The following is an 18,700-nucleotide window of genomic DNA, read 5'->3' on the forward strand; positions in this document are numbered from 1 at the left end:
TTCTTTTCTCATCATGCTTCCAAGTCCCAATACTATTCTCTCCGTTTTCATTTTTTTTAAATTTAAAGCGGTTTGGTTTTCTAGTTTTTTTTTTCTAAATTTTTTGGGATCATTTTACATCTTTTTGTATGTTTGATCATACTAGACGTACCGTTTGTGCCGGATTCGGCTTTGAGCAAAGTTCCACATTTTTTTTCATTTGCTATGTCTAACTTTTTCAATATGAACTACATCATAATCGCTCCAACAAGCCACCCTTTGGGCATATTTCCTTTTCTTCAGCTTTGTTGCTTGATTTGTTCCTTTAACTTGTGTGTTATCAACAAACACATCTTCATCATCAATCTAACGCATAATAACAAAATAGATTCATCACCAATCTAAAGCATCATAACATTTAAATAAATTCATCAATATGGAATGAAACAAGTAAAAGAACATATATGGTTGTTTTCATTAAATTCTCTTATTCAAGGTTCTCATTCAAGGTTAAAGTCCCCATTGCTTGGACTTACAGAAAAAAAGTTAAATGTTAATATAGCACATTCAAATTTCAATTGATAACATACATAATAACACACTGAAAGATTGAATAGTAGATTAGCACATCAATTTTCAATAAGTAACGTACATAATAACACATTGAAAGATTGAGTAGTAGATTAAGATACAAATTCTTACTTGAGTTTCTTGATTTGGAACCCAATTTTCCATGAATTGAATGGAGTAGAAACTAGAAAACAAGATGTGGAGATGATTCATAGAAGTTTGAAGTAGGGAAGTCGATCAAAAACTAATGTCGATCAAAGACTAATGTCATAAGGATCAATTGTCGATCAAAAAAAAAATTGTCGGAAGGAGCAATTCGCAATCAGAAATTGCCGATCAAACAAACTTGTCGCAATCATCAATATGGAAGTAGTCGACTCGATTTGGTGTAATAGGATATTCGATTTGGTGTATTAAGTGGTAACGATCTTCAATTTGGTTTTTTTGGGATCGATTGTGATGATCACATAACGAATACGTAAATTATGCAAGGGAAAAAAACGACTCTTCATATTCGGTTCGGTTCTTTGGACCGAATAAGCCCTTATGCGGATAACCCGAACCGAATAACCTAAAAACCGAATAATCCTTATATAGATACCCGAAAACCGAATTGAATTGCTTATTTGGGTCTAATTCGGTTCGGTTTGGTTCTCGGTTCGGTTCGGGTTTTCGGGCCAAATTCTCATCCCTACCCATCACCACATCAGGTCGCACGAGCCTCCTTGGTTGTCAACTGAAAAACCTTGCTCTTCACTATAGGCGTATATGCCTTGTCGTGGCAGCCATCGGTGATCCTCAACGTCGCTGGAGCGGGTGCTACCACTTGTCCCACTGCTGCCAAACTCGGAAAATGGGCCTTCTTGTGGCCCCTTTGATTGCAATGGAAGCAAATTAAATCAGGTACTGGGATGGTGGTGGTGGTGGTAACAATACAATCCCTTCTAATATGACTCGTCCGACCGCACTTGAAGCAGCCAGAAACACCCACTCTGCATGCCCCATCATGCGTCTTACCGCATATGCCATAGCGGCTCCGACCCTGCTGGCCTCTCGATCTGGAATCAAATACTTTGGGCCTTTTGCCCGAACCCCTTGAAACCCAAGCCTAATCTGGCTTCCTCTTCCTTTCCATCTCAAGATCAAACTCCCTCTCCCTAAGCCTCGCAATCATATCCTCTAGTGTCCTGCAATTGGATCGGCTCATACATAAATTGCTGAATGTCACTCCTCAGCATCTCATGGCACCTCTCCTTCTTCATCTCCTCATCCGCCACATATTGCGGAACCAATAGCGCCCTCTCACGTAATATAATGATGATCTCTACCACCGTCTTAGTAGTCTGGAGAAGGTCCTGAAACTCCCTTGCCAACTGCTACACCTCAATCACTAGCATGAACTCAGCTTGGAATCTGGTCGTAAAATCATCCAATATCATTGAATCAACAACCTCATCACCAACAGAGCGTCCAACCTCTTCCCACCAATCTCAAGCTCTATCTTTCAAAAGATAGGAAATAAGTATGACATTTGCCCCATCGGGGCAACTATTGGTGCTAGAGGTGTTAGCGACATCCGCTAACCAACGCCTGCTTGCAATCGGGGCCTTCTCCTCGTAGTAATCCAGAGCACCGCATGTCTGAAACTACCTAAAGGTCAGTGAACATGTCCCAATCAAAGTTCCCATCTCAAAATTGAGAGAGCCCAAATGATCCTCCAACGCCTCCATGATACCCTCTTTGATCGTACCAAAGATCACAAGTGGCTGCTCAAGTATGCTCCAGGTAATCTTAGATGAAATGAACTCCCATTTCTGATCATCCAACTACCCTGCTCCAGAACCTGAGCCTAAGCCCTCACCAACACCAAAACTACTAACCAGCCAGCCTCGAAGAGTCACCATACTGAAAATAGACCATATAAACAATCAAAATATGCATCAATATATACATCAAGGAGTCTCATACTCTACAAGCTCCATGGTTTCATCGTATTTCTCCTTGACTCGAGTACGGATCCTCTGCTTCCAGTTGTATGGGTCCCATACTACATTCCCCATCTATCCATACTTTCCTCAATGGTTGCTTTTATTCCTCCAAGTCACTCCTTAACCATACAATAATCTCCACAAAAAAGGCTCCCAACACTAAATCTCTTCCTAGGTTTTCCTAAGGCAACCACTACACCACTCTCCGCCATCAGTTGGAGAAGGAACTCCTACCAGCATCCTCTAACTAGCTCACAAATACAATTATATATCACTAACACTAGATAATTCTTCAAATTAAAGGTCTCACACTACAACTGTTGGACTCAAACAAGAGTTGAGTAATAGAGTTAAAAGCTAACCTTCTAAAAATATTTAGTTTCCACAATATGTAACCTAACACATTTGCTTACTAGTTAGTTGATGTTAGTGAGAACTCCTAAAAGCACAAAGCAAGCAGCATTCGAGCATCGAGTAATCAGAATCAAGCATAACCTAATTAGGTCATCCTATCACTAACTCATCAATACTAACATGAAAGTCTACAAGCTCATATAGTAGGCATAGAAAGGTATATCACCTAGCATTCTATCATGTAAATCCTGAGCAAATCCTTAGCCCTGACTAGCATGCGATTCATAGATTCATAAATAAAAACATATCATAAATCTTGTATGGGTATTTTGGGAAAAATTTACTTGAGCTCGGCCAATTGCATGCCCCACACCCTTTTCTTTTATTAGAAAATCTTTTATAAAACATTTCTTTTTGAAAAAATTACCAAACCCTCAGTTTGAGTTCATACATAATCTAGAGTACGTACAAATCCCTCAAACCAAGGCTCTGATACCAACTTGTTGTTGGATTAATGTCTAAGTCCATAACTATAATTGGTAAGACTTGACCCGACCCGGCATGGTCCATTTGGGTTGCATGGCATCATGCATTTGGATAGACTATAATGAGAGAAATAACACTTAAGGATTATTTAATATATTATAAGTTCTAATATATTAATAGGATTATTTAATTAGTATTGATCAAGAATTAATTTAGTGATCAAAAGAAGACTAATTAAATATATGGGTTGATTGTGTAAATCATCCATACTTGTATAGTGGGCTAATGCTCCATGGATTATCAAGTTGGGATAAAACCCATAGGATGCTCCATGGTGTATTTGAACCCATGGATCCAAGGAAATGGAAAGCCATGACAATTAAGGGTTTACCCTAATTGTAACACTATATCAAGATCATATTCTTGGGAAAATCGGCCACGATGAGTGAGTGATAGGGCTAGCCGATTTTCATGAAGTGTAGAATTCTCTCAAGTTATTCCAAGTGTATTTGGTGTTGTGTGAACCATTTGAGGTGTCACACTTGAGGCACTAGGCACTCAAGCTTCATGAAGACATTCTACATCAAAGAGGTATGTATTCTATCTTGCTATAGTCATTGTTTTGTATGCTAGATTAGGATAATACCTTGGATGTTCATATTTGCATGTATAATAGAGAAAACATAGATCCAAGGTATTTAGGGTTGCATGTACACTTAGGAGTGTTAGAATGCTCAAAACTCAACAGTGGTATCAGAGCCTAGGCTTGTTTTCGTGTTATACTTGCAAAACTGCTTAAAAAATCGAAGTTGTTGCTGTCTGATCATTAGACTCGGCGAGTCCATGCCTAAAAAGTGATCAAATCGATCCAACTCGTCGAGTTGGTTCATGCACTCGATGAGTTGGACCCCCAAACAGCATAAATTCGACTTTTTTTGGCTGGAATTGGACTAGGAACATTACCCTACATGTTTTTGGACTGATAAACTTGATTTTGATGTGGTAATGTTCATGCTAATCCAATTTCAAAGATAATTGTCAATAGATTCATGTTTTGTATTAGTTTAAAGTTTAGACTAATTACATTAAAAAGTTTGATTTGAATTATCTTGTTCTTATGAGTTACTTAGATTAATAGAAACGTTAATTGATTATGTGTTTGATCCATTTTAATCTAAGAGTTGATGATAAAATGTGTTTTTGTAACTTGTCCTCAAGTTATATTAAAAGACACATTTAAGATTCATAAAACTCATAAAATTTGGCAATGGTTACAAAAAATGAAGAGTCTTGTCATCATTAATTGTATTTATGACTCCATAACTTGTCCTCAAGTTATGGAGGTTCAAGAGTCACTTCATTAAAGAATAAAGTGTGTAACCTTAATAATTCCATAAGTTATAAAATAAAGAAAAGTTACATTCTTTTATTAAGTTTAAAGTCTTCCATAACTTGTCTTCAAGTTATGGAACTTGAAAACTTTTTGGATTAAAACTACTTTAAACACATAAGTTATGGAATTAATTAGTTTTGGATAGTTTCAAAACTTGCCCTCAAGTTTTGGAATTTGAAAAGTTTTCTCTTATGAATACTTTAATTCCAAGTTAGCCCTTAGAATTTTAAAAGTTAAAATTCAACCCTTATACTTTATAATATTATAAGTTAATAATATATATATATATATATATATATATATATATATATATATATATAAGAGTAAAGTCAATCTTACCGTTAGTAGGCCTCATTCACAAAGTCGGTCTATAAGGGGGGGTATAAGGTTACTGCATATAAAATGGCAGTTTAATGGGTGTCCACTCTCACCCACCGCTTCCTTGACCGATGGAGGGTCGTTAGCCGAACGGGTTTGATAGGACTAGAATTCTCCCTTCATTAAAAGTATTAATGATAAATACTAAGTAACTAAACTCTTAATAAATATCCAATCTTAGTTACTTAGGAAAATGTGAATAAGGTGCTAATCCATAAAATTACACTTTGCACTTTGTTTAAGTCGGTTAGTGCAGCGTGTGTGGTTAACCGGCACACTAACTCGTATTTAACAAGGTAGGCAAAGGGTAACTTAATGTTTATCATAGTATCGATGGAGCGTGTGTGGTTAACCGGCACATCGATTGAGGGGTAAACACTTAAGGATGCCAAGTAATTTTCATGGTTACTTCACACCTTGTTTTGTGATCCTCGGCATCCCAGTCACAAAACCTGAAGGGCACACTCGAGATTGAAACATGCCATTGATCAGTTCAATGAATCTCAAAAGATCTAGGAGTTTCAAATCCAATTAAAACCTAATAATACATTTTGTTTATCTTGGTGGAAATTGGTGAATCGTCATTCACCTACCTTCAAATATTTTATAGCTTGGATTACGGCATCCCTCTTCTAAGTTATAAAATAGTTTGTAGGGTCCTAGCCTTAATATTTCATATTGGGTGTCATATTAAGGACTTTAGATCAACTATCTTGAATATCTCCCAAAAGATGTCTGGTTTAGACATTAATGATCTTTCCAAATCTCTTGAAACAAGCTTTCCTAAATGAAGATGATGTCCAATGGAAATCATACTTCTTTCACCTCCTCCAATTATTCTCCCTAACCCACAAGTTCTTGAAAATTTCAAGGTCACTCAAGCCCTATTGGCAAGTAAAGGTCTATGTGTGATCACATCTTGGAGATGTAGTCACATATTAACGAGCCGGGAGAGTTGGGTGTCAAAGTCTTGAGAAAGTTGGTGGCTCAATCACTTTCTAAGTCACATAGTGAGTTCCTTTGGGACCCCTATGAAACAGACTAAGACAAGACCCTTAATGATCTTATCCATTTTCTAAGGTCAACTTCCTAAAACTTTATGGATATTGACAATAATGACATTGGATATCCAGTAAAGCTCTCTCTTCCCAATGGAAAGGGATTGGCCATAGTCAATTCGGTTGACCAAATGGTAAAGAGAGAGGCTAAGTCTGAGATAGTCTCATTATCAAGGGTTCATTGCCAAAGGAAGGGGCGTTAGTTGCGAAGCTGTCAAATTTTACCTAAGGATGTTAAAGTCAATAAGTTTGACTCTACTTCAGGTAAAGTCCACTAACTCTGCTAAGTTTCTATTCTGAGATTCTTGATACATGATGTGACTGGGTCACATGTTGATGGTTTAAGAATCAAAGAAAAGTAAAGAAACTTAAAGAAAGAATATGCCGAATCTGATCGCGTAGATGGATTTCTATCGCATAGTTTGAAGATTGGATTCTTGAGCTACATCTTAGGAGTTATGAGATTTTTATTAGGAATAGATAACAACAAGTTTTCATATGGGTTGTAAGGATAAGTTCTTCCGCAAAGTTTTTAAACTAAAAGGAAAAATTCTGATTTTATTTATTTTAAAATATCCTTACAATGGCATCTGTGAATATTTTTGTTCATTCCATTAATAGCAAGAGTGGAAATATGAAATTGATTATTTCATTTGTGGTAATGTCTAAATTTACCAAATAAGGAAAGATTCTCATCACCCAAGTTTTAGTAGGATAGAAACTTGGAATCATGCAAGTTGTATAGCATGATGAATGAGAACTTTCGAGCATTGGAAAATTATGACTAATTACTTGTTCACATGGATGTGTGAGTCATGTAAAGGACTAAGGGATCGAGTACACATTCTTGTGCACTGATTTAAGTCCACCACAAAAGATCGATAAGACTATTCATCATGATTTAATTAAGTTCAGTAAATATGGTTATACTTACAAGTTTAAGTATAATTCTGAAACATTGGAAAAGGTTCCAATGTATGGCAGAACGAATAAGAAGAATCAACTTAGGAAGAAAGATAAAAGTTTCTCAAATCTGAAAAGATGGGAGAGTACTTTAGTATCAGTTCTGTGATCATCTTAATGATTAAGAAACCATATCAAAATTAGTTCTCTAAGGAAATCTTAGTGCATTCTTATGATTAAGAAGAGGAGTTTGAATTGTTGAAATGGTTAAATCAAGAAGATGAGTCATACTTTGTTCCAATACAAGTCTTAGAGTCATACTCCAAGATTGTAATTTGAGTGACATGTCTTAAAGAAGGTTTAAAACACTTTTCAAATGTAAGAGTAAAAGCTTTCTACTATTCTACATTTGAAATTGGTAAGTTGTGATGTTTTGGATAAAACAAAGACCAATTAAGGCCAATTGTGTGAAGTGTTTGTCTTGATTAGAATCCACACTATCTCTTGAATATCTGACAAGAGAGTCTTATATGTCAAGAGGACAGTGGGAGTCTTAAAGGTCTTGAAAGTCTCAAGAACAAATCAAGAATAAAACCTGAAGTTCTTCACTAGCACACGACTTGAGGTTTATAACCTATCGTGATGACATATTCTATGCCCATTCCAGTTAAAGTTGGCTTTGCATATGAGTTCTTAGAGTTCTCAATTGGTTGCATAACAACTTAGAAGCAATGGTAGGCCCTTGAGCTGCCAGATGGCAAGAAATTAAGAATTAGTTTAGTCCATATGAGTTTGGATTTGTCATTATCCTTGTCTTGTGACTATGGTTTTGACAATTCACATGGATAAGAACACATACACCATTAAATCTAAGTGTCATAAGGTTTCTCTCCGATTCATGAAAATGATGGTGAGGAAACACTTTCACTAAGTAGATCTTAATTAGATAGCAATTGTAATATTTGCATTCTCAAGTCGTTAGTGGAGCGTGTGTGGTTTACCGGCACACTAACCTGGACTTGTGAGAAGTGGCAAAAAGGTCTAACCATTATGATTACGACATCCCTCTTCATAATTGTTTAGATACAAAAGTGTGATATCTAAGGGAAGGTGTATGATTTTGATAAAGTTCTATCAAAACAATCTAGTATCAGAAATCTGAACTTTGGTAAGAAATTCAATAAAGTATTGATTTCTAGAAGTCCAGTTGATTTCTGAGTACATGTCAAAGCTAGTGGGAGCATAAGTGTTATGCTAATAATCATCATGTTAGTGGGAGCATGATGATTATGATGAAGTATTGCAAGTTAGCAATGTTAATTATAGAAAACAAAAGGTCTCAATTGGTAAAAAGCTGTTTTGCTATAATTAAGGGAGAGGAAATTATACTTCATCTCAAATCTAAAAGCTTAGATTGAGGTTTTAATCGTATTTATTCAAGGATATATATGTGAATTTCATGTTGGAATGGCTCAACATAAGGAAATTCTATATATGGGTCAATTATTTGCGTTCTAAAATTCGATTATGATTATGGCACCCCTTTTCATAATCTGAATTATGAGAACTTGGCAAATATAAATGGAAATGTTATAGCAAAAGACTGGTTTAGTCTTTATGTGAGACATCATGAATCATGTCACATATGCTTCGGATATAGCATCGATTACATGTTCTATATTCATCCTTCTAAAATTTTCCAAATTCTTGGGGCATTAAGAAGGGAAAATGACTAGAATTGGATATGACTAAAAGGATTAAACAAGTGTCGAGGAAAATCTAAGGTTTACCAAAGAATGGTTGCTCAAGGATAGTTGGAAGTATAGTGATAATTTTGGAAAGACCATATTGACATAATCTGTAAGAAGACAACTCTTGTTCATAAGTGATAGTCAAAATGGAATATGGAAATGTTTCAAAGTTAGAAATTATTAAATCTTTGTAAGATTAGGAAACTTAATGCAAGAAGAATGTTTCCAAGGAGTTGATCTACTTTGGAATACTTTGTAATGATTATTGCTAAGTCTTTCTGACTTTGTGCATAATCATTACAAGAGGATCAATGCATATAAGTTTAGAATCTAACAGATTGCAGTAAATGGCATGAATTTGGAATTCTTACATTTGCAGTAAGGATTTTGGACTGTGAAAAGAGGATCATTGGAGTAATGTTCAATTGATCTATTTCACAAAGTAAAGATCATAGACAAACATAGTATGCATACTTGGTGTATGGCATGACTAGTGTTTAGAAAACATAGTGTACATGCTTGGAGAATGGGACAACTATTGTTTTAAATTCAAGAATAAAGTTGATAGCTGAAACAGTATACAATGAATAATGTGTAATCATATGGTGATAAATAAAAGGTGTTTTATTTATGTTCATAGGTTTTGATACCATATTGGATTCAATTATTATTGTGTTTCATTTTGCATGTTTTGACTTCCACAATAAACTAGGTCATTGTTCTGGATGACTAAGTTATTCAAACCATCCACAGTCGTTCATATGTTGGAAGTAGATATGAATTAAGACTGTCATGGGTTGGCTTGTATAGGTCTAAGATGTTGGACAAAGGGCTACAACACTCATGAGTGCTCATAAGTTCTGAGTATTGGATTCAACCCGCGCTCATTGGAATCACTTCATGGATTTTATCACGAATGATCATGAGACGATAATATCTTATATTCTTCAAACCTAGAGATATGAGTTGTTACTATGAGTTGATAGTACATTGATTGCACGAAAACGCATTGGTAACTCGATGTTATAAAACGTGTCTTTGTGTATGATTCAACAAGTAGTAGAACAAGCCATATGAGTCGAAGTTTATCCATTCCTTTTACCTTCGGGATAAAAGCGATATTTGTGGGCCCCTCGATGATTTGATGATGACAAATGGAAGTGCTCGGCCGGGCCAGGACTGATTTGATTTGTTCAATTAGTCAGTCATCATAAATCGGAAATCGGGAAACAACAAATGGACAGATAGAATGATTATAATCCATGTCTCAGTCCATATGATATCTAGAATGGAGGAATATATGATCCCTTATATGGACAACTCATTGACAAAGGTCAGAGTTCATCTACAAGGTCAGAGTTCGACAGAAGCTTTTGAGAGCTACAATTGCCAGTCGGTTCTTGAAGTTATACGCAATAATAGTTTTAGACTTATCCAAGTGGAAGACTGTTGTATTAATGTCTAAGTCCATAACTATAATTGGTAAGACTTGACCCGACCCGGCATGGTCCATTCGGGTTGCATGGCATCATGCATTTGGATAGACTATAACGAGAGAAATAACACTTAATGATTATTTAATATATTATAAGTTCTAATATATTAATAGGATTATTTAATTAGTATTGATCAAGAATTAATTTAGAATTAATTAAGTGATCAAAAAAAACACTAATTAAATATATGGTTTGATTGTGTAAATCATCCATACTTGTATATTGGGTTAATGCTCCATGGATTATCAAGTTGGGATAAAACCCATAGGATGCTCCATGGTGTATTTGAACCCATGGATCCAAGGAAATGGAAATCCATGACAATTAAGGGTTTACCCTAATTGTAACACTATATAAAGATCATATTCTTGGGAAAATCGGCCATAATAAGTGAGTGATAGGGCTAGCCGATTTTCATGAAGTGTAGAATTCTCTCAAGTTATTCCAAGTGTATTTGGTGTTGTGTGAACCATTTGAGGTGTCACACTTGAGGCACTAGGCACTCAAGCTTCATGAAGACATTCTACATCAAAGAGGTATGTATTCTATCTTGCTATAGTCATTGTTTTGTATGCTAGATTAGGATAATACCTTGGATGTTCATATTTGCATTTATAATAGAGAAAACATAGATCCAAGGTATTTAGGGTTGCATGTACACTTAGGAGTGTTAGAATGCTCAAAACCCAACACTTGTAACATCCCAAAAATAAGACCAAATTTTTTCATTTTTAAATTAATAAAACTGTAGTCCAAAACATCATCATGAAACCAAGGTGGAACAAAGTGTATCAATACATCATAAAACATCATAGTAAATCACAAAATGCAGAATAAGAGGGTGTGTTCTTTGCAATCATCCCAGGCTCTTCCCTTTCGAACCTGAAGTACATGAAGCATAAACTGAAAACCGTAAGCACAAAGCTTAGTGAGTTCCCTAAAATACCGCATAACATACATAATAAACACATAATGGGCCCCACCTGACATCGAATCCCGCTCGGTATACAGATATGTCAGTCAATAGGCATCGGATGGTATACATATGAGCATATAAACATATAATCATACAAACACATGTGATAATCACAAAGATAATAACATACAATACAATCATCAGGCCCTGCCCGACATCGGGCCTTGCCCGGTAAGCATACCAACACATAACACATATAATGTAACACTCCGTTTGAAATTAAATCAAATGAGTAAATGTAACGCCCATATTTCTAGGATAAGCATTAGTATAATGGTGTCATAGTTAGGGTCAACAATTGTAACCTCTTTTGAAGTAACTAAGAGAAATTATTTGAATATCATGTGAATTATATGCATTATACTTATTTATAAGATATAATAAGTTAAGAATAAAAATAAGCATCAAAATTAAAATAATAGATAGACCGAATATCTATGAAGAAAGTTGTAGTGGTCAGGAAAAGGATTATGGAGATATAAAGAACGTTGAAATCCGAGTTATAACGAAGAAGTTATGATATGTCGAAGTTTCGCGATGAAACCGACACGACACCGGGAATCATAAAAAGTGAGTTTACAATAGATTACTTTTTAGCCTTAGGGTTATAAAAGAAATTTGTAGTGTACGTCTCTACCTTCGCGTGGATATAAATAACGTCAAAAACGGAGCTCGTACGCAAAAGTTGTGGCCTTCCAAAGATGTAGCTGTCTGAGAGCATGACACGTGTCAGAAAACCTAATCTAACTAAACTCACGACGTGAGCATCAATTCTCGTGAGGTGAGGAGACAAACGAACACTAATCAAGCCTAAAAAACACATGGGAAGGCTACGGTATGACTCTTGGAAACTCACGACGTGAGCATAACATTCTCACGACGTGAGAAGTCGTCCGGACACATTTTGGAGCCATAAACACATATGACAAGTCTATGAGATGATATAGCCATGGCTCACGATGTGAGCATTAATTCTTATGACATGAGAGATCCAAAATCAGCCTATAAATAGCAATTGAGACCCATTCTTTCATTACACCTTCTATTTTCGTTCTCTATGGTTTTCCGAAGGCCATTTCGCGTTCCGAACCTAACGATCTCGAACCGCTGACCATTTCTAGTTAGCTTCTATCAACTCATGCTATTAATGTGAGTGCATAGTTACTTTCATCTTAGACATAGATATGAAGTATTTTATATAAATTGCATGTTATGTGTGCATATCATCTGTTTACCTAATATCTATGATGGATGAACGTTTTATACAAAATGATTTAAACTATATATGTATTTCATATCTACAAATATGTTGGAGTAAAACATGGATAAATGAAATAAAATGATGAGAGGCCTCGATGTTGACGATGATCCAGTCATCTACCGGAGTATAAATGACCACCACAGACTTTTCTAGACGGTCTAGTGGAACGCTAGCAGGCTCACAACCTGTAGGTGTTTGTGAACGATGTGTTCACCGATGGACTCCATCCCCCTCATGGTTGCCTTACGGATATATATGGCTGCGGAACCCCCTTAGTAGTAGTGTCCATCCCGATGAAAATCCTTAGGATAGGTCCCTTATGATAGATATTTAGGGACCTAAGGTAAGGATAACGGGAATGGATAATCGGGTTGACTGATTTAATGAAACTAATAAACTTAATTATTGTGGGTTGAAAACCCTATGTGTTCACCACGCTCTCAAGCCTGACCCACTCAGTTTTCTCGTATATAGGTAGTGACAATAGAGCACAGGAGTGATGATCTGATGAGAGATCAATGGATTATAGGTCACTAGAATAAATAGATATTATAAGGCCTATGTTGCTTATATTTATGCTTTTGATCTGTATTAACAATGATATCCCAAGGTTTTTAATATAATACATTTCTTCGGAAATGCTTTGATAAATTCTTTATCATATTTTTGGGAACAAATTCCGGAACATATTTCATTAAAAATATACTCTGATTTTCAAATAAAGCATAAATCAAACCGATCTTTTATGGCTGTGAAATTAGGGATGTCACAGTTAATAAATAATAAAATCTAAAACCCCAAGATGTAAATTTATAATTTATATTATTTTATAATGGCCCTAAAATCAATAATATTTAGCGGGTGTTGGTTACGGGGAGCCAAATGATATAATTTTGATTTACGAGGGTTAAAGTGTAATTTCGGAATTTATTTTGTAAAGATTTCCAGAAGTCAGGGGTGTTTGGTAAAATATTGGACTTAAACTGAATAGATTTTTGAATGTTAGGGGCTGATTGGTAACTTTTCGGACTTGAATTGTAAGGAATTATTGAAGATGGGGGTTACTTGTTAAATAATGGGTTTAAGTTGAAAAGAATTTCGAGGGAGGGGCTGAAAGTGAATTATGGTTAAAGGTCCCATGTGATCGGGTATAAACCCATCACCCTCACTTACCCCCCCCCCCCCCCCCCACACACACACACACATATATATATATATATATATATATATATATATATATATATATATATATAATATATATATATATATATATATATATATATATATATATATATAATGGTGTAATCCTAACCCTAATCGTTTCCTCCAGCTGCTAACCCCATTCTTCCCTCCAACCGGCGCCACCACGATTTGCCGCTGGAGAAGTCGAGAACGCTGAATACTGACGAAGCTCTCTACGACAGAAACACCTAGACCAACGAGGGACTGGTAGGAGAGCCTCGCTTGTGACCCTTCTCGTCGTCTCCTTCAGTTACGCCGTCTCCTTCAGTTACGCCGTCTCCTTCAGTTACGTCGTCTCCTTCAGTTACGCTGTCGCTTGTGACCCTCCTCATCGTTGTTGCTTGCACCACCATCTCTACTGTCGCCGGACGTCGTGTGTAGCCGGGAAAAACCATCAAGAACGGCATTGTGGTCATGGGAAGACCAAATGAACGTGTTCTATAGCCACCATTCTCTCACAGTCAATGACGCAACCCCCCAAGCTCCGCCTCTTCATCGCTACCGATGTGGCTCGTCGTTGCCGCTGGAAAATGGCTCTCGGTCGCCATTCCAACTTGTTTCAGTCGCCTAGTCGATGGTTTGGAGTGGTGGTGTCATGTCGGGTATGGATATATGTTATTTTTGGACCCGAGATGTCTTTTGCAAGTGTTGTTGGCCAGAGATCGAGGAAAAGAACCACCATGGCTACCAGCCATGGTGGCCGTCGTCTGCTGCCATCTTCCGTCACCACCAGTCGCCGTGGAAGGTAACTGTGTGCGTGTTTTACTATGTGTTTAGGTATGGGTTGATGTATTATGTTGTATGTATTACTTTGACCGGACTTCACGAGAAAAGCCATCACCACCACCGTAAGGTGGTGGCTGCCACCTCCAACCACCGCCTGTCGCCACAAGGGTGGTTGGGTGTGTGTGTGTGTGTGTATACATGTTATTTGTGTGTGTGCGTTCAATTGGATATTGCATTGTAGTATTGTATTTTGATCGGAATGATTTGAGGAAATTCGTCACCACCACCGTAAGTCGCCATTGACCACCACTACCCAAGGTGGTAATGGGTGGTGCCCGACTTTACTAGCAGTTATTTAACCAAAAAATTTAACAAATGGATTAATTGGAATATGATTGAGTTGGAAACCCTAATTAGGGTTTAGAAAACCCTAATTTTGGGTTTGTTGGTTTTGGCTCATCGGGACCCGTGTTTTGGGCCATTGGAATTGAAATATGAATTAAACCCAATCACACCATATGATTTATCTAGTAGAGTGATGGACTTAATGGATTAAGTCCTTAATGGGTTAAGTAAGCAACACTTAACCCTAATCGTCATTTTATGTGAAAACCCCTAATTGGGTTTGGGTTCTTATTGGGCCACTTCTTGGACTGACTTACTGTGGGCCTTCATGAGCTAAATGGGGAACATGCTTATATACTAAGGAAATTATTGGGCCTTAGGATAAGGCCCATTGGAAAAGCTTGGGCTTAATTTGGAAAATTGGGTAATAGGTGGGCCATAATTGAGCCTTGATGATTATGAGATATTGGGCTATCAAAATTCCAAGTGTTCAGACTAGAATAAATGGTTGGGCCATATGATAAGACCATGTAGATGTTTGTTCCCAATTTGGAAAATTGGGCCATATGTTGGGCTTTGGTTCATTGATTGGTTATTAGGCTTTCAGAGTGTGTGGTTGGACCTTGGTTTTGGACCAAGTTATGTTAAGGGTAAAATAGTCTTTTTACCCTAAGCATGGACTTGTGGTTGTGTATTAGAACCCAATTATTAACTAGGCGTTGTTTTGATGTTAATAGTTCGGGAATCTGTTGACCAGTAGCTAGAGTTTTATCCGCGGGCCTTCGATAGTGCTAGGTGAGTCTCCTCACCATACTAATGGGTCTAAGGCACCAAGGCTGACCCATTTATTTAGTTGTGATGATTATTGGGAATGTGCTATTGATACATTATGTATTTATGTGAAGACCATGCGGGGGTTCCCATGGAAATTAGTTATATGTTGTATGCTAGTTGATTGTGTGATATTTGGTATGCTAGTTGTCTTTGTGATACTTGCATGGAAGACCTTGGGGGGTTCCCAGGGTACCTAGGTATAAGACCTTGGAGGGTTTCCATGACATCCTGGGTAAAGACCTGGGGGGGGGGGGGGTTCCCGAGGCACTAGGGTTTAAGACCTTGGAGGGTTTCCATGGCGTCCTTAGTTAATACCATGTGGGGGTTCCCATGGAATTGGGCTAAGACGATGTGGGGGTTCCCATGGCACCTGATGTAAGATCTGGAGGGTTTCCAAGGCATCCTTATATGTATTCATATTTAGCTCATATGTTTGTATGTATGGTTTGATTGATAGTTAGTGAAGACCATGTGGGTGTTCCCATGGCAGTGGGCTAAGACCATAGAGGGTTTCCAGGGCACCCGGAGTAAGACCTTGGAGGGTTTCTAGGGCATCCCTATATGTTTGTATGCATGACCTATGTAGTTGATACGGTTTATGTGGATTGTGTGGATTATATGGGGTATGCTTTGGGGAACTCACTAAGCTTCATGTTTACAGTTTTGTTTATGGTTTCAGGTATCATTGTTTTGGAAAGGAAGGGCTCAACTTGATCGCAATGCACACACCCGTGTTTTCCGCATTATGTTATTTTGGGATGAACTCTGATAAATGTTTTTAATTAGCAATGTTTTTGAAATACTTGGATTAAAAGATATCTGTGTTTTAACTATAACAAAAATGAATTTTTTACCCTTGATATTTGGGTGGTTACATGCAAGTCATGTAGATATCGAACATCCTAACAATAATAAACCATGGTCCGACATTTGTGCCTTCGACTTGCTAAACACAATGAGGAAACTCACATCAAGCTACTGAATCACTTGAAAGAATCTTTGACTGCTGGCCCGAAAAAATCCTCGCGTTATCAAAACAAAACAACATCCAATTATTAATTGGATTCTGACGCATAACCAAAAGTCTAAACTATTTGGCCCATAACCAGGGTAAAAGAACAATTTACCCTTTATCTACTTGGCCCAAAACCAAGGCCCAACTCAACTATTCAAAGGCCCAAATCCTAAAGCCTAATATATGGCCTAATTTGGACACATCATGGTCCTAAAATCCAAGGAATCCCAACATGCTAGCCCAAAGCCCAAAATAGAGGCCTAATGGCCCAACTAGGACCAAACTTCCAAATCCACACTATGGCCTAATACCGATGGCGTTAAGCCTAAAAGCCCATCTGCTGAGTACGCAGGGAGTACTCAGCTCGTACGCTTAGTGTACTCCAGTTGGGGCTAGTACACGCATCGTACCAGCTGGGTACATCCTGCGTACTCCTCAGTGTGCCAACTTACTCCATTAAGCACTTAACCCGCTAAGTCTGTTATCCAAACTCACTTATCACGTAAAGTTGGCAACTTTACATGCATGCATGGCTTAATGGGGCTCAAGAGCTCAAAAAGGGCTTAACAAAGGTCTTAATACATGCATGGGTCAAAATACACGATAACGTTTACATTTTTATGATCATGGGGACAGAATGGAGCTAAGATCTAGCATCCATTACTTCTAGAGTAGATAAAAAAACCCACCTTTAACATAAAAGGCTCAAAAATGCCCAAGAAACACCATATAGAAGATCTATCATAAATGAACATAAAGGTGTGAGTTTTTTACCTCAAAAAGCTTGCAAATGAGAAGGTGATCCTAGATTAGCTCAATCAGCTTCTTCTTCTTCTTCACCTTAAGACACCAAAAATCACTTTATCAAGCTCAAAAACTCACTAACACACTTAGGTTTTCGTTCTCTGGGACAAGGAGGATGGAGGCTGGTTATCCAGGAGATAGGTTTAAGATGTTTAAATAACACACAAACCCTAAAAATTAGGATTTGTCCCAGACCTATGTACGACATGCGTACTCCACGGACACCCCACTTGGGTGGAATACGCGAGCAATCATCGGGCTAGTACGCCAAGCGTACCACTTAGTACGCCCCACATACTTGCTAAAGGACCAAAATGCAATGTTTTTCAATAAAGGGGAGGGGTTAAAAGTGAAAGTTACAAAACTTGAGTGTTACAATATTATAGAGGATTAGGAACGAAAAGCCATAGTAGTTGGTATCCACTGCAAAATCACATTTACTCTTACTTTCAGACTTCATTTTTATGATATTGTATACGACTTTGAATAACCAAATTACCAAGGTATAAGCGACAAGTGCTTCAAATTGAAGACCCTAACTTCATAACAAATCAATACAAATTATGACCCTTATAGAGAAAGGAGAAGAGAGCTTTGGTCGTGGTATGACTCAAAAGGTAAAGTGACCATTCACTTAGCCCCCATGCAAGAACAACCCTAAAACAAGAACGTTTAGGGGTGTAAGTGAGCTGAGTTACTCGTGTGCTACTAGGGATCAACTCGTTAAAAGCTTGACTCGAGATCGAATTAAACAAGTTTGAGCCGAGTTCGAGCCTAAATATGAATATGAAGCTCGTTCATTAAACGAGCTCAAGCCGTGCTTTAATTTGTGGGCTCACGAGGCTAAATGAGCATATATATATATATATATATATATATATATATATATATATATAAAGAGAGAGAGAGAGAGGCTCGTTTAGGCTCATAAGCTCATTAAATTGTTTACGAGCCGAACTCGAGCTTCATTTTATGGCTCGAATCAAGCTTAAGCTTCTTCAAAATTAAACGAGCGAGCTTAGTCAGACTCATGTTCGGCTTGGCTCGTTTACATCCCTAATAACGTTTAAGCCCCTTCCAAATATTAAAATCATATGATTTTCCATGTAGGATGCCACACCATTCCCTGTGGATCCATGTT

The sequence above is a fragment of the Lactuca saligna genome, chromosome 4 (assembly GCF_052625555.1).
Source record: "Lactuca saligna cultivar CGN05327 chromosome 4, ASM5262555v1, whole genome shotgun sequence".
In the NCBI taxonomy this organism is placed as follows: domain Eukaryota; kingdom Viridiplantae; phylum Streptophyta; class Magnoliopsida; order Asterales; family Asteraceae; genus Lactuca; species Lactuca saligna.